The following is a 23,260-nucleotide window of genomic DNA, read 5'->3' as shown; positions in this document are numbered from 1 at the left end:
GGTAAAGCGGTGATGATCATCGATCACACCACTAGATAACACGCACAAAAGAATGGAAAAATAACTAATTTCTGTGAACAGAGCAATATTTGATCGGAAATTGCAGTGAATAAATGCAACACAGCAAAGAATCGTTGGCAACAGAAAGAAAATCTATACTAATTATAAACAGAGCAAAGAGGAACATAATTACACATAATCTGTTGTTTTGTCGCACTGTACAAGCCACAATGCAGTCAGTCACTGCTGACGCCCGGGGTTTTTTTAATAGCCTCATGTCCGAAAGACACTTTGTGACTCCTAAGAGCAAAACTGAGAAGCGATTGCAAACCGCTTCATTCTGTGTGCCAAGGCACTCTCTGTCAGAAAACAGCCACTGAATGTCAAATCTTGTAATGCTGTCATATTTATTAGATGTGCTTTTTCAAGCACTTTGGTCTGATAGAGGTAGTGCAACCCCAGTAATAGCAACGTCATTTTCATATTGGTTCAAGTTATCTTTTACTTCAGGAAATAAAATTGCTGCTTCAGATATTTAGTGGCTCTGTGTGGCATTTCTTATAATTTCTCCTTTGCATAAGTTAAGGCTTGGGAACATTGGTGTGGCACTCAGAATTATGTGGTCACATTTATTTTGCTGAAAAAACACATTTTGTATGCAGTATTGATTTTCATATCAAATATAGAGGTATTAAAGGATACGGTTTCGCTCAAATTTATTGCAGTAAACGTGAATAGGAAACAAAAGCGTGAATACATTGTAATTAGGTGTTACACGTCGTTTCCCTGTTTGGTGTGGTTCTCATTCCCACCTCATAGGAGATGGTCTCTGTGCATGCAGAACTATCTAGCCTTAGGCAGGACACATACACTTCCTAAGCGGTCCAGATCGCAATGGTGTAGGTAATTTCGCTGGAATTTGAGTTGGTCTATTACTTGAGTACGCTGTCTCTCTTAGAAGGCATTTTGCCTTTCATCCAAGTAGGCTTCACCACTTCATGCAACAAGGCTTGATGAAGACTGCACCCGCTTATACTGGTGTGGAAAATGAAACAAGTTGTGTTGCAAGTTTAGACTGAATGATTTTGAAACCAATAGACAGTAGTAAAAAAACAAAAACAATGATTGTTCCCCCAGTGGCTGTTGAGGCTTCACTATCTTTTTACAACTAAATGGCATATTAATGACAGAGTTTCTATCCAACGAATTGTTAACAGACAGCGGCTTCTCTGCAAGGCATCTTAACGACTATTGTTTTGCATTTCCCCCCAAAATGATGCCATTCGTCAATGGGGTGTGCCTCCAGCATAAATAACTGGTTTAGCAGCGCCAGCTTTTGCAGTGCAGTCTTACATGAAGTACTGATGAATCCTATAGAGATGAGAGGCAAACCATTGTCAAAAACAACCACAGTAGTCAGCTGCAACAAATTTAATATAACAAGAATGAAATGATTTGGACAAAAATATTCACAAGCATTTTAATCCATCGAGGCTGCATCACAACCACCAAATCACCTAAAAGCAAGGAGCACAGTACAATATGTTATGAAAGACATCGTATTCGTGTATTGACTTACTTGAGATTGTCTTTATTAATGCATGTCAGATGACTCACTGAAGTAATTGATTTATTTGTATTGAACACTGGTGCTAATTACATCGACTTGTTTTAATTGTTGACTTTTGACATTAACAGCCATTTGCTCTCAATGTCTTATTTTCATGTTTAAATCAGATGCATAACAACCATAGCTGATATTATGGAATCGTGAGTGCAATAAAAGCACATCCACAAAAAAAACTTTTATTTTCCGTCTGGCCCAGAGCGCAATTCAAAAGTAAATTTCATTTTGCTGCATGTAACATAAAATAAGAATAGGGTCTACTATTGTTTCGACACTGTTTTGATGACAGGCTACTTATATCTCTTTTATTAGGCACCTATCCTCTGTGATAGGTCAGATGGGAATGCATGCTGCAGATTTTTATTACTTTGCAGTGTTGAGATTGGGTTGGACCCACTGCATCCTATCCAGGGGGATTCTGTTTAGCTGTCAGGCATAAGACTTGAATATGCCATCCTGTCGGGAATACTGTCGGGAATACGTCCCATCCAGACTCATTTTAACGACGACATGTTTGGTATTGGCCCGGTAGTCAAGTGGTTAGCACACCGGCTTCACAGTGCAGAGGTCGCCGCTTCGCATCCCGGTCCGGCCTCCCTGTGTGGAGTTTGCATGTTCTCCCCGGACCCGCGTGGGTTTTCTCCGGGTACTCCGGTTTCCTCCCACACTCCAAAAACATGCATGGCAGGCAGATTGACTACTCCAAATTGTCCCTAGGTGTGAGTGTGAGAGTGACTGTTGTACGTCTTTGTGTGCCCTGCGATTGGCTGGCAACCAATTCAGGGTGTCCCCCGCCTCGTGCCCGAAGACAGCTGAGATAGGCTCCAGCAACCCCCGCGACCCTAATGAGGAATAAGCGGTACGGAAGATGAGATGAGATGAGAGATGAGATGTTTGGTATTCAACCACTCAACTGTCATATTCATCCAGCGTTATTTGGACTACTTCTAGAAATCATCTTCACATGTACCTATTGTTTTGAATTTGTTCCTGAGAGAACGCTGTATTCTTGTCAGCAACAACTTTTGTTACTGCCTTAAGGTAAAAGTGAAGCCACGAGGACTAAGAAATATTTATTATATCAATGACATTTGACATTTTGACATGTTTTGATGTCAACAGTTTCCCCACTTTCCTCATCAATACCCTACTTTATAAATATGTCGTTGAAGTAGTCTGTATGCAAAGAAATCAACTTTGCCGTTATCATGCATCTTTTTTATGTATGGTAGTTATTTTTTTGTATGAAATACCTTGCTAATCTTTTATTTGGTTCCCATTTTCATAGCAACAACTTTACACAAAACAAGCTTTTGGTGAGTGTGTCAAGGTGTGAAATATCAGCGACGACTCTCTATCACTTTTTGGAGTCTGCAGTTTTAAATGATCCAACTTAGTTGCATGATTCTGTGTTTTAAGTCTGGAAAAAAACAGTCCTGACAACTTGCACAGGCAAAGAAATGAGTGCTTCAACCGTGTGTGACAAATGACTTCTGTGGGCGAAAATTTAAAGACCATTTGTTTCTGGTAGGGAACATAATGTACCATAAATCCCACCTACCCTTTCCTACTTCTGAGAAAACATTTTATCTAATTCTCTGGTGCTTTCTCAGCTGATTAAAATGCACTCTCATGCAGACAGTGCTGCATTACATCTGTTTCTTTCCTCCTAGAGTGTCTCATCTATAATTCTGACTGCACTTTTTTCTTTCCTTTTGTTGGTCAGTCACATCTCAACTATGATTCCTCAGGTGTCTTATCCCCCTCCTCATTAACCCCCAATGTCATTAGTCATGGAACTTTAACTTAATGCTGAACTAACATCGGACATATTTACTGCATCTCTGTGCATAACCCTCAAGTTCATTCTGGTGGCTGTGGTGAAAGCAATTTCTTCCCTTGAGGCTCAGCTCCCTAAAAAGAGCTGATTCATTTGTCCCCAAAGTGGCTCCTTACAGGTATTTTTTTTTTTTTTTGCACCAATGAATTTATTGCCAATCTAGGTGTGAAATTAATGAATATTTTGTATGGATTATATTGAAGACGGTTGTATTAAGTTCACCCTGTCTACTTGATATCTAATTTTCAACAGATTCTTTTCTTACAGTGTTTATTAGGTCAGAGAAAGGTGAGTGGACCCGCTCGTCTTTCGTATACGGCGAAACATGTCAGGTAATTGAACACCTAAAAACACTGTCTATATTGAAGATGTATTATTTCGGTGGTCCTTTTTCAAATATTTTACACCAACTACCATCCCAAAAATTGATTGGCTCTCCAAATACCAAGATACAGTGAAGAACTACATAAAAATATCAGAACCGAAAAGTGGAAATATTGATATTTAAAAGATGACACAAAGATTTTATTTGTAATGTTGACATTTGAAAAAAATATAATTTAAATCAATCAACCGGCTCGTGGTGCACCCCATCGACTGCTCGAAGACACCTGGGATAGGCTCCAGCACTCCCCATGACCTTTGTGAGGATAAAGTGGGTCAGAAAATGAATGAATGAATGAATGGATGAATGAATAAATGAATGAATGAATAAATGAATGAATGAATGAATGAATGAATGAATGAATGAATGAATAATTATTTCTATTCATTATTGCTATATCTCAGTTCTGTGTAAGAAAAGTCACTTTCAATGACAGGATGTTTTCATGCAAGAAGTTAGGAATGGAGCGTTTGAAGTTCACAAATTTAATTGAATAGTCCATCACTAAAAAGTCTCAAAGGGATTCACAGACCCACATTTTATCCCGATCAACATTGTATGTATCTTCTACAGCACCCGCATGTCAAATACGTTTACAATAAAGTATTATTAGTGAGTTGTTATTTTAACAACCTAAGACTGTTTACGAGTCAGGTTTTTGTGACATAAAAAAATGAAGAAAACATTTTTTGAAACTTTACCTGCAATAACAGAAAACCTTTACGATTATCCAACAATTATCAGAACCGCTTTGTCCTCACAGGGATGACGGGTGTGTTCAGCCAATATGAGGGGTACAGCCCGAGCTGATTGCTAGCCAATCACAGGCCACATAAAAACAACCATCCACACTCACAATCAAACCAAGGGACAATTTGGACTATAAATGTTAGACTATTCCATTAATCCTCTATGCATGCTTTTTAATTGTGTGAGGGAACCGGAATACAGAGAGAAAACCCCCTCAATTAAGAGCAAGAAGAACATGTGAACTCCACAGAGGAAGGTTGGGGCTGGTATTTTTTGACTTCCTGCGGAAGTCTGAAGGTTTTGTGTGAATATTGATTTTTATTTTTAACTGTTTATTAATCCCACCACCTTGACTAAGGACCCGGTCGCCCAAGGTCCTGGTTGCAGCTGAAGATAGACCTCCCCAAAGCACAATGCTGCCCCAACATTCTTCACTGTAAGCAAGGGGTGTTTTTGGTGGTGAGCAGTGTTGCACCTGCGGCAATAAAATACCTTTTGGAATTAAAACCAGGTCAACCATGGTTTCATTTGACCATAACCCATTTTCAATCATTTCCTGTGCATTCATTCACAATTTGTTTTTGAATGGCGATGAAGTTAATGCAAAACCATTGTGGTTATTGAAATTGTTATCTATTATGTATCAGGACGGTTTGTATAATACATGAGAACTGGCATTGTGATGTATTCAAGGACAGCACATTAAACAAATGGCACATTGAGCATTTTTCCAGCTGCCTGGATTGCTAAATAGGGTGCGAGAAAAAGTGTGAAAATGGCGGGCACTTACTGCATATAGCACATCTTTACAATGTCACCTCATATCTCCATTAAGGCTGCTGAGCGGGAAGTGGGTAGAGGGCATCAGGATTTCCATAAGCTGTGATCAAAATGCGTCAAAAATGGCATGTGCATTGTGGGAAATTGTATTCATCTATAATCAACCTTACTCCGTGCTAAAAGCCTAATGGGAATTTTTGTGGTATAAATCTTCCCATTTTGGCGAATTAATTATTTAAAGTACGTCTCTGTCCCTTGGCTCATTGAACAAAGACATTCGGTGCTTCCCTTTGCTTTCAACTTGGTACCATTAGACACAATTTAAATTGAAACAAACAACATGAAAAATACCTCCAAAGATGATTATAAGATCATACAGCAAAGCACACCACATGCACAATTTGGCTCATTCTCCATTGTTTCTTCAAGTATCTTAATTTTCTATGTATTTCCCCTGCAAAAAAACACATATATTATTTACGTATATATTATTTTCTTCTCTTTGTAATTCACTTTCAGCATTTCATGTGCAGTGGATCGAGACAGCAGACGTTTCACCATGATAAATTATTCTGTTGAACATGTTCTCCTGATAAGAGATGACGTGGCAAAATGCACTTAGACAGCAGATACATTTGTGCTCGAGGCGAAATGTGTTTTAAATTGTCTTTCTCTAAATACACTGTTCAAAAAGCACTCATAAAGAGATGACATTCCATAGTGGCACTGTCCAATTGAGTTGACCTTTAACCAAATGGAATCACAATAATTGCTTTATGTGACGTACATCAAAATAACTTACAAAACACCAACAAAGACAAACTGGTTCATGGTGGCAAATCCAGTAAATGAATCATACTCATGCAACATTGGATGGTTGTCAACTGAAGTATTTATTTTTTTGGAATTGCATGTGTTTGAAAGCTGCTACGTTTCCAATAAAATCAGGTTCTGCTCCTTTTGTTCAAGGGTTTTTTAATTTGTATTTTGTTATTCAAATGCCACAAATGCCTTTTTCCTCCCTCCAATTTTACTCACTTGAGTGCATGGCAAAGACAGATAAACATTGGCCAAAACGGTTGTGAATATATTTGTTGGTGCTTACTGGACAGTACAGTGAAAGCAATCTAAAAAGTCCCCAATGGTGAAACAAAGAAAGGCCCGCACATGAGAAACCAATTTACAATTTCACGAAAAGGGATTTTTTGCCCTGCTAAATACGACACACACTTTTAATGCGAGAGAAAAAGAAGCAAATTCAGGGGTTAAGGAGGGTAGAAAAGAAGCTGGTATGGGATTATGAGGTACTTAACATTTTATTATAAAAACAAAAGCAGGATATACATCCAATAATATTGTGTTGTTGCTTTTCATAACATTAACATTGCTTCGGAAAAACCTTTACTTTTAAATGGATATAATCATAAAAATATGTCATTACAATAATACAAGCCATTGATTTCATTCAGTAAAAAAAGCCTAGAAATATGTGAAAGCATCAATTAAAAAAAATCTCAAGAACTTCCTCCTTTGTAAACTGCTGCAGAAGCAAAGTAAATATACTTGCATATTCTTTCGAGAGAGGTCCACTATTTTTCCACCGTAATGGATGCTGTGAGCACTCAATGCCTGCAGCTACATGCTTCCACCGCTGAAATTTAGTCTTGAAATGGATATTTCTTTGGAGTCAAGCAAAGACTTTCACAGACTACAAGATTATGAATTGCCATTTATTTTTTATTTTATTTCATTTCAATTTTAATGTAGTCATGATGGTGGTTAATATTGAAGGTGTTTGACGCGATTCTTCTCTTTTTACACCCAGCGATTTGCGTCTGTATTCATCCTTGGCCTTTCAGAATCAGAATCAGAAAGCCTTTAATCGTCCCACAATGGGGAAATTTGCAATTGTTTCTGTTTTTTTCTTGTTTTCTTGGTTATTGCAATCAGTTGTTGTACTTTGTCGATCTTGTGATTTTTTTGCGAAAAATTATTTTTCGTCAAAGTCTATCACTATTGGGGCTACTAACAACTATTAGTTGTTAGTAGCATGGCAGTGAAGTTGCTCACATTCAATTTTGGTGACCAGTTTTGTTCATTCTCATTTCAATTGAGAAAAATTCTAGGCATAGCCAATGTGTGCAAGGTTCCAATTTATACAATACAATACATATTGATTTATATAGCGCTTTAACAACAGCCTGATTTGGAGCACTGACCGACAGCAGTTTCTAGGGCATTCTGCTCGTGCCCGGGAAGGTTCACTTTGGAACTAACTGGAGGAGATGGTGGCCAGCTCTTAGCTTGGGAATCTTCACTCAATGTTCTGCCAACGATCGAGTCTGACTGTTGTCTCATCAAGCACATTTCTGAAGAGGGGTAAACTTGAGCAAACATAATATAAAAACATAATATCGGTCAAAAGATCCCATGCACAAACAAGTTTTACTGTATTATAGATGCCTCTATCTGTCTATATGGCCATGACTGAGATGACTAAAGTGTGCCATGACTGGCAATCAAGAATAAATTATACTTTGCCAACTCCGACAGCCAAGTAACCACATTGATGTGTACACAGTTTATCGCTGAGCTGTTCTTTTGCTGAAACTGATTTAAAATCCAATTAAATTTTAAATACAAGTCCAACATCGCTAGTCTGTTCTCCTCTTATCTCCTACTGTAATTCTCTTCTGGATGTACCGAGCTGTGATTGCATCCATCATCATTCTCAATTATGATGAATGCTCTAAAACCTCTGAATACACGAACAACTACCGATTTAATCAGATCATTTAGTGATAATGTGGTAACCTCATTCATAACAACACAATATATGAATATATTTCTCTTTAACTTTATGAGTTAGCTCTGGTTAAACAATGAAATCTGTGGAATTATTTCGCAATGGTGATGTTTCATTCTCCAGAAGTTACAGTTTTATAACTTAAATTGTTTCTTCAAAACAAAAATGATCATATTTTCAATTAAGGGCTGCTGAGTTGTTAAATATTTTGCTATGTATTTATCCATTGTTAAAAGCACTAAGCCTAATGCCACGTTATGGCTTCTTGCCAATGTCATTTGTTTACTGAAGGACAAGCTGTTAAGATCTGTCTTCACTCAAACATATGCAACTTATATTTGGACTCCAATGGAATGCTGCTGTGAAGAGAACTCATTTGGAGCTTCAATAAAAACATCCTTAATCTTTCATTATTTTGCTCTCATGGCATCTTCAATTTAAATGTCAAACATTCAATTGCAACTAATATACAGTACATATAAATGGTTCACCTGTCTTCTTGGTTTATGGATTTCTGTGTTGTTTTTCCATCGTCCCTGACAAAATGTTGACTGCTAAATAAATATATAAAGAAGTGTTTTTTTTCATGAAGAATATAAGCATTGTCTATCTGTCAGAAATCTTGCACAGCCAATGCAGCAATGACAGTATATCATCATTCTAATCTCATCCCTGGATTTCTTTTTTTTTTTTTTTTACAAAATCTCCCAATTTCACTAATATCTGTATTGTATATTTTTGGTTAATTAGTTTTCCACCATTATTATTCCTGTTATTATTGCTACTATTTTTTATTATGTTTAAACAAATAAATATAACACTGGAAACAAACTCCACAGCCACAGTATTAAATCTCAAATTGAAATAGGCAAAGGAATGTGCACAAACTGTGGAGTCCACCATTGTTTTAGAAAGATTTTACAGTGACACAAACATTATGTTTTATGACTTACACTTAGCAGAGCTGTGGTATTGCATTAGGAAGTCTGGAGTGACAGAAAAGTATGTCAGAGTGGTGCAAGACATGTATCATGACTGTAAGACAGTTGTGACGTGTGCTGTCGGTGTGACTGAGGAATTCAAGGTGGAGGTGGGACTCCACCAGGGGTCAGCTCTGAGCCCCTTCTTATTCGCTATGGTGATGGACAGGCTGATGTTAGACAATAATCTCCTTGGACCATGATGTTTGCAGATGACATTGTGATCTGTAGCGAAAACAGGGAACAGGTGACGAAGAAACTAGAGATGTGGAGTTATGCCCTGGAAAGGAGAGGAACGAAGATCATTCGCAGCAAGACGGAAAATTTGTGTGTGAATTGGAGGGATCCAAGTGCAAGAGTGATGCTACAGGGAGAAGAGATGAAGAAGGTGGAGGATTTTAAGTACTTGGGGTCAACCGTCCAAAGCAATGGAGAGTGTGGAAAAGAGGTGAAGAAGCGCATCCAGGCAGGCATGAACGGCTGGAGAAAAATGTCAGGTATGTGTGATAGAAGGGTTTCAGCTAGAATGAAAGGAAAAGTGTATAAAACGGTGGTGAGATCAGCCATGATGTTTGGACTGGAGACAGTGCCACTGAAGAAAAGACAGGATCAGAGCTGGAGGTAGCAGAGCTGAAGATGTTGAGGTTTTCTTTGGGAGTGACCAGGTTGGATACGATCTGGAATGAGTACATTAGAGGGACAACTCATTTGGAGAGAAATTCAGAGAGGCCAGACTGAGATGGTTTGGCCATGTCCAGAGAAGAGAGAGTGACTATATCGGGAGAAAGATGCTGAGCCTCGAACTATCAGGCACGAGATCCAAGGGGAAGACCGAAGACGAGGTTTATGGATGTTGTCAAAGAGGACATGAGCTGGTGTGAGAGAAGAGGATGCACAAAACCGGGACATTGATTCACTGTGGCGACCCCTGAAGGGAAAAGCCGAAAGGAAAAGAATTAGAAGACTTACACTTAGTTGCACATATAACACAACCAATATTGAGGGAAGTGGAATCTATTTCACGCAAAAATGTTTCATCCTACCCAACTCAATCCAGAGATGACTCGATTGTCCCACTCTCATTTTAGATCAAATTAAATTGTCCACGATAAATACTGAACTGGAGACTCCTTCTCCATTTGACACATCACATTGCCATTAATGATTTGTCATTTTATGTTAATTTCGGAGGGAATAAGCGCCAAAGGAGAAAAGGTCTTTTGAAAATCCGGTAATTCACAAACACGGGAGAGCAGGTAAGATTGAGTGTCTGGGACCGATTGGCGTTAACTACCTAATGCATACTTCACTGCTGAAGGTAGGCTTAAAGGATATTATCCTGGCTTGAGAACGTCAACATAATTATGAATGAATGACTCTGTGTCTTTGTGTTGTCATATTATTTGTTATTTTTGTTTTTCCCAAGATGGCGGCGCGTGAACACGCAGCGGCTCCCCTCTCCCGGCAAATTGGCGTTTTCATGTTCATTAGGTTTGTTAAAGTCATTATAAGTGCCTTGCATGCTGGGTCCGAGAGGACAATAATTTCATCTGTGCTGTATGTCATGCATATTAGCATATTTGACAATAAAGCTGACTTTGACTTTGATAATTATGTTGAAATCAATGGACGTGATGATAAGACTGCATTTTAACTAATCAATGAATTTTGCACGAGACCTTTTTTTAAATCAAGGCACTTTGATTGCCTCAATGCAAATCATATTGTTATACAAATTACAAGAATGGAAACATGAGGGAGAGAGAAAAGAAGAAAACAGGACTCACAAGATGAGCTCCTCGGTCTTGAATTCAGCTGGTCACATTGATTAGGATGTGAGCTTTTACACTCCCAGCAGTTCACATTCAGCTCAGGGGCCTTATCTGAAATTAAAAAAAAATCCTCTTCTCAAACGCTTTGAAGTTTCTCTAAGCCACCCAAATAGTGCAATTTGAAAAATGTGGAAGCTAAAGAAGGCTTTGATTTTTGCAGTCAGCTTTCCCTGTCACTTTAAGTTACATGCTGACGGATCTAAAGGCTAAAGCAGAGCGACACTGTCATGCTGTCAGCTTTTCTCTTTTGCCATAATAACAGTGTTCTGGCATTAATGACTGCTGCACAGAATTAAATATTGGCAAAGAGAGTAAGTCTAGTTGGAAACGACGAAGCACTAAACTATGAAGTTGATGTATTGCTCGTATGACACACAAGATGCTTGTTTGCTGAGTTTGTTTATATTCCGCCCTCCCTAAAAAGAGATTCAAATACTATATTCTAAAATCTCAGATAATACTGTGTAATTTTACAACCTTGTGTTTTGTTGTATAAATAACAATCCGGCCTAACCAAACAGAGTTGCCATAAGACAACTGTCTTAATCAGTTAGGAGCGCCGTGCTATTGGCTGTCATATAGCACAGTAATACAATAGGAAGAATATACAAGACATCTGAAATAGCGGATTATTTGAGAGGCCAAATATTATTGAGCTACGATGACTATTGACATATGTATTGTTAGGTTAAAATATTACAGGCTACTGTTAACATTAACAGTTACATTTCATCTTATTAACAATTTTGAACGGAATTAAATATTTACCTTATTGCGCAACGTTATAACCTAACAATTGGCATGTTCGTTGTGAGAGAGATCACCAAAGAAGCCGGCAAGTTACTCACAGATGATTTATTCCTAACAAATTGATCTAATGCAGAATTCTGGGTCTCAGCTCCCTGACACAGAAAATATTCGTGTGCCCTAAATCAGTAAGAGAGACAAAAGACAAAGACTGAGACTGAGCAGCCCAGATTTAAAGGTGTCCCACATGGATATTCAAATTTGTCCCACACAAAGAAATCAAGTTCCCATTTGGTCCTTCTGGCATCTGGTTCACGTATCTGCTCCCAAGGTAGTTCCCCGACTTCCAGGCGGGGTGCAAGGTAGATCAAAAGTTGCGTCCTGCCGAGTTAGTGTTTGGTCAGTTCCTTTCATCTGCGTTGTCCAGCATTTGGTTCTGTTGTCATTTCACACTTCCTTTGTGTCTGCCAGCCGGGTCCCTTCAGATCTTCTGGCACCTGAAACATATGTCTCCAACCAAACACCACCTCTTTGTTCTGTTATCTATCGATTACAAGCAACGCAATATTGATACTGATCAAACTTACTATTTTAAGGTTTTATCTTGAGCAATGTTTAATATATCTAAATAAATGTATCTATTTCCTTCAGTATGTTTCCTAAATCCATCGGAGTGTCATGAAAAATACATATGCACAAAGTTTTGTGCAAGCACCTGCCGCAGTTAGTGGGATCATCTACGCCTACGAAGCAATGTCAGTACTTGCTATGCAAGATTTACGTGGGTGCAAAAATGTATTGCCAAAGGTCGTTGCAAGTAGTGACATCAGTGCTGCTATTTTTTTTTCAAATTGTATTATTATTTTAGTCTTACTAATACTCCACTTTTTTGAGACGTGAACTGTGAGAGTTCCACACTGTTCGGGACATCATTTCAATATTTTAAAATTAGTTTTCAATACCTTGTGTGTCCTTTCCCAGCTCACTCTGACTGGTTCAATGGTCATTCCAAGCGGACTAGCACATGGTGTGAATGAGATCATGCTACAACTGTTTATTCTTTACTTCAACTGCCTTTCTTGGTTGACACTGACATCTTAAAGTTAAACCTAGTCACGTAGAGACCGGTGTTTCTTTGGAACAAGCACAATTTACTTGTCTTTTGGATTGGATTGGATTGGATTGGATTGGATTGGATTGGATTGGATTGGATTGGATTGGATTGGATTGGATTGGATTGGATTGGATTGGATTTGCCTTTATTAGTCTCACAGTGGAGAAATTTACATTTCACAGCAGCAAAGTGATGAAAGGAATGAAAGTAGAAAAACAAAACACATGAGCTGCTGGAAAGTCTTTATGTGACTCAATATCCATATAACAGCATTTAGCAAATAACGGTCTTAATATTAATTGAGTTCCCATGAGGAAATTTATGGTGACCTTGTGTGGTGTATATACCATCCAGTTTGTGGTCAATGTCCATGTACTGTAACTGCTGTCCTTGAAATTATGTTTTTATATGGTTCTCGTTGGGGAAGGGAGAGGTCACTTTTTTATCTACTGTGTGTCGTGCAAAATCAAACCTGAATGTATTGCCTTCACCACTTCTTTAATAATCTGTCTCTATCTTCTCTTTACTGATGCCTCTGTCATCCTGATTCATCAAATTGGTGTCTGAGCGTCTGTCATTTTGCCCATGTTCGCAATTCCGTCCACCAGTCTTGAATTCTTTCCTGATTGTCACTTCAGGAAGCAGGGTGATATCTGCAGGCAACATGTTTTGGTGAGGCAACTTCTCACTAAACTTCTTCACTTAGTCTTGCAGCGCTTGATTGTTTAATTGCAGGTCTGTGCTTTTCTCCGCAAAACTTCCTTGCTTGCTGCACAACTGATTGCATTTTACACATCATCACAGTTTCCTATATCTTGTGTTTTCTGGGTTAGTTTCAATAATATTTGGGGGTAATTCCACATGCTGTAGGTTCCTGTTCTTCGACATTAATAAAAACAAATCTATTCTCTAATGCCTGATTAATGCTAACCTTGTTGTGACATTTTAGTTTGTTTTGGATTGTAGTCCCCAACACACACACACACACACACACACACACACACACACACACACACACACACACACACACACGCACGCACACGCACACACACACACACACACACACACACACACACACACACACACACACACACACACACACACACACACACACACACACACACACACACACACACACGAGCTGTAAAAGTGAAAAATTTGTTGGACCCTACCGCTGCCAACTCCAAATTCTTTCTCTTTGATGTCACTACACACCCGTTGCTGCACACTCACATCCTCTTAACTAAGCGCGGTGTGTGCGCGTGTGCGAGCAACCTAAAGATAAACGTCAATCGTCCCAGCAGTGTCTCCAATTTTTGACACACACAGATAATTCCAGGCATTCTGTACGACTCTAACCCACAACATGCAGCACATCAGCAACATTTAAAGCAACGTCTCAGGATAAAGGCACACTGTCACATCCTGAACGAATTCAAAATGGAGATACATAATATGCAATGCTATACATTTGTAAGAAATGCAGTCTACGGTATATCAAGAGCTACAAAAAATTATACTTTACTCATTTGCAGGTAATTATGCATCACAATTTTATACATACTGCATACATGTTCGGATTATAGGTATAGTGTTTCAAGCACTTTGAATTTTCGCATTTCCCTACAATCTCTAAACTCATTCACCGCAATTCACTAATTTATTCGGGAATCGAAAATATGACGTAGAACACCATTCCCGAATTTGTTCGGGTTTTGTTTTTTCACGCTTGGGTGCCGATAAAACGCTGGCCATCACCTTGGGCAATGTTCCCCAAGGGGGAAGCATTTCCCGTTTTTCCATGTTAGCGCTTTGTTCCAGCTTCAGCTGTTGTTAAACCGCTATATAAACCAATATACAGTATATGTATTGCATTGTATTTTGGACAGCCCTTATTTCAAGCTCATATAAGTCCAGACCCATATAATTTAAGAATTAACTTTTTTTCTGATGAAAGAAGAGAATCTAAGGCAGTGGTCACCAAACTATGGCCCGCGGGCCGTATCCAGCCCATCAGCACATTTGGCCCGGCCCCCTGAACAATACCAGAGATGCTATCAGATTTTTTTCCTATTTGGCCTCCAGAAAAATAAAAAATCCTTTTACAAGTCAAAGGTCGTTTTTCGATCATTATCTGTTCCTATTTTAATCAATATAATCAATGTATGTTGTTTATCATCGTGATTGAACAATACAAACACGCCTGCTCACAATAGAACGCTAAAGGAGTCGGTCACAATGCGATGCGACACAAGAAAATGATGAATGATCCAAGATGGCACCGCGGATGGCAGCCTCGGTCACACGCTCCCTAGTATTGTTCCTGGTTTTGTCATTTTCATTAGTTTTTTGCGATCCTACGCGACTCAGTTACACGAGGGAAGAGTTACTGAGCATTGGGGAATCCACTCTTGGACTATTTTCACCGACACACCAAAATCTACAGGGTTTTTCGGGGCTGCTCGCGAGCGGCGTAGCAGCTCTGTACGGAGCTTTGAGACGCCGGCGAAGGAGGGGGAAGCGAGCCGGCGTGCTCGTCAAGCTACGGCAGCGTGGATTTCGAACGCCGCTCCCATCGATCCACCTCGCTAATCTACGCTCACTACCAAACAAGATGGACGAACTTCTGCTTCTCACAAAGACGAATAAAACGTTTGCCCGCTCTGCTGCGCTGTGCTTCACTGAGACTTGGCTCAGTGACCGCCACCCGGATTCCGCACTACACCTACCCGGATTCCGTCTCCTTCGGGCCGATCGTGACACGGAGCAATCGGGGAAATCCAAAGGCGGTGGACTATGCTTCTACATCAACGAAGAATGGTTACACATCATCACAGTTTCCTATATCTTGTGTTTTCTGGGTTAGTTTCAATAATATTTGGGGGTAATTCCACATGCTGTAGGTTCCTGTTCTTCGACATTAATAAAAACAAATCTATTCTCTAATGCCTGATTAATGCTAACCTTGTTGTGACATTTTAGTTTGTTTTGGATTGTAGTCCCCAAAACACACACACACACACACACACACACACACACACACACACACACACACACCACACACGCACGCACGCACACGCACGCACACCACACACACACACACACACACACACACACAGACACACGCACACACACACACACACACACACACACACACACACACGAGCTGTAAAAGTGAAAAATTTGTTGGACCCTACCGCTGCCAACTCCAAATCCTTTCTCTTTGATGTCACCACACACCCGTTGCTGCACACTCACATCCTCTTAACTAAGCGCGGTGTGTGCGCGTGTGCGAGCAACCTAAAGATAAACGTCAATCGTCCCAGCAGTGTCTCCAACTTTTGACACACACAGATAATTCCAGGCATTCTGTACGACTCTAACCCACAACATGCAGCCCATCAGCAACATTTAAAGCAACGTCTCAGGATAAGGGCACACTGTCACATCCTGAACGAATTCAAAATGGAGATACGTAATATGCAATGCTATACATTTGTAAGAAATGCAGTCTACGGTATATCAAGAGCTACAAAAAAGTATACTTTACTCATTTGCAGGTAATTATGCATCACAATTTTATACATACTGCATACATGTTCGGATTATAGGTATAGTGTTTCAAGCACTTTGAATTTTCGCATTTCCCTACAATCTCTAAACTCATTCACCGCAATTCACTAATTTATTCGGGAATCGAAAATATGACGTAGAGCACCATTCCCGAATTTGTTCGGGTTTTGTTTTTTCACGCTTGGGTGCCGATAAAACGCTGGCCATCACCTTGGGCAATGTCAAGCATTTCCCGTTTTTCCATGTTAGCGCTTTGTTCCAGCTTCAGCTGTTGTTAAACCGCTATATAAACCAATATACAGTATATGTATTGCATTGTATTTTGGACAGCCCTTATTTCAAGCTCATATAAGTCCAGACCCATATAATTTAAGAATTAACTTTTTTTCTGATGAAAGAAGAGAATCTAAGGCAGTGGTCACCAAACTATGGCCCGCGGGCCGTATCCAGCCCATCAGCACATTTGGCCCGGCCCCCTGAACAATACCAGAGATGCTATCAGATTTTTTTCCTATTTGGCCTCCAGAAAAATAAAAAATCCTTTTACAAGTCAAAGGTCGTTTTTCGATCATTATCTGTTCCTATTTTAATCAATATAATCAATGTATGTTGTTTATCATCGTGATTGAACAATACAAACACGCCTGCTCACAATAGAACGCTAAAGGAGTCGGTCACAATGCGATGCGACACAAGAAAATGATGAATGATCCAAGATGGCACCGCGGATGGCAGCCTCGGTCACACGCTCCCTAGTATTGTTCCTGGTTTTGTCATTTTCATTAGTTTTTTGCGATCCTACGCGACTCAGTTACACGAGGGAAGAGTTACTGAGCATTGGGGAATCCACTCTTGGACTATTTTCACCGACACACCAAAATCTACAGGGTTTTTCGGGGCTGCTCGCGAGCGGCGTAGCAGCTCTGTACGGAGCTTTGAGACGCCGGCGAAGGAGGGGGAAGCGAGCCGGCGTGCTCGTCAAGCTACGGCAGCGTGGATTTCGAACGCCGCTCCCATCGATCCACCTCGCTAATCTACGCTCACTACCAAACAAGATGGACGAACTTCTGCTTCTCACAAAGACGAATAAAACGTTTGCCCGCTCTGCTGCGCTGTGCTTCACTGAGACTTGGCTCAGTGACCGCCACCCGGATTCCGCACTACACCTACCCGGATTCCGTCTCCTTCGGGCCGATCGTGACACGGAGCAATCGGGGAAATCCAAAGGCGGTGGACTATGCTTCTACATCAACGAAGAATGGTGCACCGATGTCACGATGCTCGACGCACACTGCAGCCCTGGTTTGGAATCGCTATCTCTCAACTGCAAGCCATTCTACTCGCCACGTGAGTTCGCTTCCTTTATTCTCGTTGCCGTGTACATCGCACCACAAGCTAATGCTAACGCATGTATACAAACGGTAGCGGACCATGTAAACCATCTCGAGCTAAAACATCCAGAATCACCCCTGATCATTTTGGGCGATTTTAATCAAACACGCTTAAACCGTGAACTCCCCAAATATAAGCAGCATATTGACTGTTTCACCAGAGGAGAAAACATTCTAGATCATTGTTACACAGCACTCAAAGGCGCATACCGGTCTGTTGCGCATGCAGCATTGGGTCTTTCTGACCACTATTTAATCCACTTAATTCCCACATACAAACAGAAACTCAAATGTGTAAAACCGGTAGTCAAGACAGTTAAAACATGGACAGATGAAGCAAAGTTATCGCTAGGCATTCTGTACGACTCTAACCCACAACATGCAGCACATCAGCAACATTTAAAGCAACGTCTCAGGATAAAGGCACACTGTCACATCCTGAACGAATTCAAAATGGAGATACATAATATGCAATGCTATACATTTGTAAGAAATGCAGTCTACGGTATATCAAGAGCTACAAAAAATTATACTTTACTCATTTGCAGGTAATTATGCATCACAATTTTATACATACTGCATACATGTTCGGATTATAGGTATAGTGTTTCAAGCACTTTGAATTTTCGCATTTCCCTACAATCTCTAAACTCATTCACCGCAATTCACTAATTTATTCGGGAATCGAAAATATGACGTAGAACACCATTCCCGAATTTGTTCGGGTTTTGTTTTTTCACGCTTGGGTGCCGATAAAACGCTGGCCATCACCTTGGGCAATGTTCCCCAAGGGGGAAGCATTTCCCGTTTTTCCATGTTAGCGCTTTGTTCCAGCTTCAGCTGTTGTTAAACCGCTATATAAACCAATATACAGTATATGTATTGCATTGTATTTTGGACAGCCCTTATTTCAAGCTCATATAAGTCCAGACCCATATAATTTAAGAATTAACTTTTTTTCTGATGAAAGAAGAGAATCTAAGGCAGTGGTCACCAAACTATGGCCCGCGGGCCGTATCCAGCCCATCAGCACATTTGGCCCGGCCCCCTGAACAATACCAGAGATGCTATCAGATTTTTTTCCTATTTGGCCTCCAGAAAAATAAAAAATCCTTTTACAAGTCAAAGGTCGTTTTTCGATCATTATCTGTTCCTATTTTAATCAATATAATCAATGTATGTTGTTTATCATCGTGATTGAACAATACAAACACGCCTGCTCACAATAGAACGCTAAAGGAGTCGGTCACAATGCGATGCGACACAAGAAAATGATGAATGATCCAAGATGGCACCGCGGATGGCAGCCTCGGTCACACGCTCCCTAGTATTGTTCCTGGTTTTGTCATTTTCATTAGTTTTTTGCGATCCTACGCGACTCAGTTACACGAGGGAAGAGTTACTGAGCATTGGGGAATCCACTCTTGGACTATTTTCACCGACACACCAAAATCTACAGGGTTTTTCGGGGCTGCTCGCGAGCGGCGTAGCAGCTCTGTACGGAGCTTTGAGACGCCGGCGAAGGAGGGGGAAGCGAGCCGGCGTGCTCGTCAAGCTACGGCAGCGTGGATTTCGAACGCCGCTCCCATCGATCCACCTCGCTAATCTACGCTCACTACCAAACAAGATGGACGAACTTCTGCTTCTCACAAAGACGAATAAAACGTTTGCCCGCTCTGCTGCGCTGTGCTTCACTGAGACTTGGCTCAGTGACCGCCACCCGGATTCCGCACTACACCTACCCGGATTCCGTCTCCTTCGGGCCGATCGTGACACGGAGCAATCGGGGAAATCCAAAGGCGGTGGACTATGCTTCTACATCAACGAAGAATGGTGCACCGATGTCACGATGCTCGACGCACACTGCAGCCCTGGTTTGGAATCGCTGTCTCTCAACTGCAAGCCATTCTACTCGCCACGTGAGTTCGCTTCCTTTATTCTCGTTGCCGTGTACATCGCGCCACAAGCTAATGCTAACGCATGTATACAAACAGTAGCGGACCATGTAAACCATCTCGAGCTAAAATATCCAGAATCACCCCTGATCATTTTGGGCGATTTTAATCAAACACGCTTAAACCGTGAACTCCCCAAATATAAGCAGCATATTGACTGTTTCACCAGAGGAGAAAACATTCTAGATCATTGTTACACAGCACTCAAAGGCGCATACCGGTCTGTTGCGCATGCAGCATTGGGTCTTTCTGACCACTATTTAATCCACTTAATTCCCACATACAAACAGAAACTCAAATGTGTAAAACCGGTAGTCAAGACAGTTAAAACATGGACAGATGAAGCAAAGTTATCGCTACAAGAATGCTTAGACTGCACTGATTGGAGCGTCTTTGAAACTTCAACGGGCACATTGGATGAATACACAGACACTGTAACATCATACATCAGTTTCTGTGAGGACATGTGTGTACCAACAAAGTTGGTACACACACGATCGAGCAGTTTACAAACTCGCCCGAAACAGGCTGACGAAGGAAATTAACATCGCAAAGAAAAGTTATGCGTAGAGGCTTAACAAACAGTTCTCCGCTAACGACTCTGCATCGGTGTGGAATGGCCTGAAAGCAATAACAAATTATCGTTTACCTTCCCCCCAAGCAGTGTACAACAATGGTATGGCTGATGAGTTAAATACATACTTTTGCCGATTTGAAAAGGACACCACCATTTCCCCGGTCTGCCCACCATTACCAGAAACTACCGTATCTCCGCCCTCTGCCCTACAGATCCACGAACCAAATCCAGCAGACATTTAAACAGCTTCTTCCCCCAAGCCATTAACTTTTTGAACTCTTCAACAGTAGCCAAAATGGAACTGTATAGTGCCACTTAGCAGTTTTTTTGACGACGATACTAGTGCAGCGTGTTCTACCGGAAACAAATTCCTTGTGTGTTCTACATACTTGGCAATAAAGATGATTCTGATTCTGATTCTGATTCTGATGAGGAAGTGGAGGGGGGTCCGGTGGTATATTCATGTGCGCTCAGTTTGGCGCTCTATTTGGTCCCAGACCCGTTTTCTCTTGTGAACCTTCCTGTCAAAGAGAGAACGGAATAATGGCGAAAAGGTTAGGTCAGAGAAATATTGATTCAAAATGTACTGTATTTAACCTGCAGTGGACAAACAATTATTTTTATGTTCAATGTAAAGAAAAGGCTGTTTCTCTCATCTGTCAAGAGGGGGTGGCGGTATTCAAATAATACAATCTTCGCCGACACTTTGAAACCCGTCACAAAGACAAGTACGATAGCTTGCAAGGCCAAATACGAGCAGACAAACTCTCAAAGCGAAAAAGTGGACTACTATCTCAGCAGAATACGTACATTTGTATGCCAAGCTCAGCTGAAGAAGGCATCCGTTCGGGCCAGCTGTCGGGTTGCTAAGCTGATAGCAAGCAGCGGTAAACCTTCCACGGACGGAGAGTTTGTTAAGAAATGTATGGATGCTGTCGCGGAGGAGTTGTGTCCCGAGAAGAAAGATGCATATAATGCCGTAGGTCTGTCGGCGAGTCCAATCAGCATACGCAGTGAAGAAATCGGGATGAATGTATATGCCCAGCTGCAGAAGAAGACAAAATAATTTGACTTTTTTCATTAGCACTGGATGGGAGCACGGACGTGCAACACACAGCGCAACTGCTCATTTTTATTCGTGATGTTATTCGAGGAGTTAGCGCAAACTTTGAGATGTGCGAGGAGCTCGCAGCCCTCCAAAGTCTAAAAAGGACTACAACAGGAGAGGATATTTTTGATCAAGTGTACCAAACCATGGAGAAGTTGGACCCGAGTTACAGAACTGTGATGGTATGAAAGACGCAAGCCCAACAGTCTCATTGACTTCTATGCTGCCCTCCCAAACGACACATATCCAAACATCAAAAATACGCAATGAAAATGTCCACAGTTTTTGGCAGCATGTATATCTGCGAGAAAAGCTTTTCTCGCATGAAACTGCTGAAATCTCCGATGAGATCAAGGTTGACAGAAGAACATTTGCATCAGTGCTTGAGACTGGCTGTAACTAGAATGCAACCTGCTATTCAACTTCTCACCAGCCAGATGCAGACCCACAGTTCACACTGATGAACATACAAAGGTCAGCTCACCTTTCTGACCTGAATGAGTCATTCTGAGCATAAACAAATATAATCATAATAAAATCTACTGGGATGAAATCCATCTTGACAGCCATACTGGTAAGGAAATGTATTGTGCTGTGTAGGTGCTATATCACTTCGTTCACTTTCTCAACCTGCTTCCTTTGTGGTTTTCACAGGGAAGTTGATGAGAGAGAGCTGCAAACAGCGGTGTCTATAAGCATACTGGAACCTACAAACGGATTATAAGGAAGGAACACAAGAACTTTAAAGGACAACCGACGTCCCCGGACAAGTTGTGTCCATAATTTGTAAAATGGCTTCAAATGACTTCTACTGAGCGTATTTTACAAAGATTCCACCGCATATAGCTATATTTTACGTTTTAAGACTCGCGCTGAATATTCAAGAAGTCTTGTTTTTGAGTTGGTGACGACTCCGTACGTGATGTCACTGAAGGAACGCCCCTCACCGAAAAAAAGACACATTGTAGCAGTCCTTCCATCGCGTCAATGTATTTTGCTGTACTTGTTTGGTCTGAAAACCTCGTGTTGCACCAAAAAGCCTCCAAAAGAGGGTGACCAAGCTCCATGGAAGGAATTTATCAGCCTGTGAAAACGGGCTGATTAATTCCTCACAGAAGCTCGGACGCCATTTTATGCCTATTTTTGGGTGATACATTTCCCCCCAATGTTGCCTCAAAATGGCACGGAAAAAAATATTTAATCGATTGCAAACATGTATGCTTTCCTCTTCAGAACTAGTTGAATCATATTCATAACTGAATGTGTAACAAGAAAGCATATTCTCCGAATCTGAAGCCATTCTTTTGATTCTCCAGCAATGCAAGACGTCTTGGCATGACGTCACGAACTGGGGGCGGGACTTTCTGAAAATGCCCAATTCGCAGCTCAATTTTTTTGCAGATTTTGGACACTTTAAGTCATTTTTATTGGTGTTAAGCGTGTCCAGGCAGGAAGTCGCTTGGTCAAATTGTTTTTTTTTTTTGTGTGTGTTTGCACCACATAGCTTCCACAGAAGCGTCGACTGTGGGTTGTGCAGGATGATGATAGTGCCACTTCGCTGTACTACTGCGTTCAAATCTTTGGTGGGGAACAACATTGTCAATGCACATTTTATTAGATGGAGATACAAAGGGAGGAGAGCATTTGAATAAAAATATCATACTGCATGTTTTGGGTATTTCAGATGCTATAAAACGTTTTTCTGATGTCAGTTAAGAAAAAAAGTGATGTCGGTTGTCCTTTAAGAGACTGCTGAGAGACTGAATGTGTCACAGAGATTCTGCTCTGACAACTG

General features: G+C 40.7%; 1 long non-coding RNA gene across 5 annotated transcripts; it reads right to left on the bottom strand.

Annotated features, from left to right (window-relative positions):
- Window positions 1-572: 572 nt before the first annotated feature.
- LOC148896632 (uncharacterized) lies at window positions 573-16,113 on the bottom strand. Of its 5 annotated transcripts, none has more exons than XR_016115413.1 (5): window positions 16,059-16,094; window positions 11,849-12,257; window positions 10,956-11,051; window positions 5,393-7,766; window positions 573-1,517 (listed from the first exon to the last, which is right to left on the bottom strand). It is a non-coding gene; the product is annotated as an uncharacterized LOC148896632 (long non-coding RNA). The 5 variants fall into 5 exon arrangements; XR_016115415.1 differs by lacking the exon at window positions 16,059-16,094 and having other exon boundaries at window positions 5,393-5,482; window positions 5,734-7,766; window positions 11,849-13,290; XR_016115414.1 differs by lacking the exon at window positions 11,849-12,257 and having other exon boundaries at window positions 16,059-16,113.
- Between the last annotated feature and the right edge of the window lie 7,147 nt (window positions 16,114-23,260).

This window comes from Hippocampus bargibanti, linkage group LG06 (genome assembly GCF_051943395.1).
Source record: "Hippocampus bargibanti isolate YZ-2025 linkage group LG06, ASM5194339v1, whole genome shotgun sequence".
Taxonomy (NCBI): domain Eukaryota; kingdom Metazoa; phylum Chordata; class Actinopteri; order Syngnathiformes; family Syngnathidae; genus Hippocampus; species Hippocampus bargibanti.
This window is presented reverse-complemented; position numbering and strand designations above follow the sequence as displayed.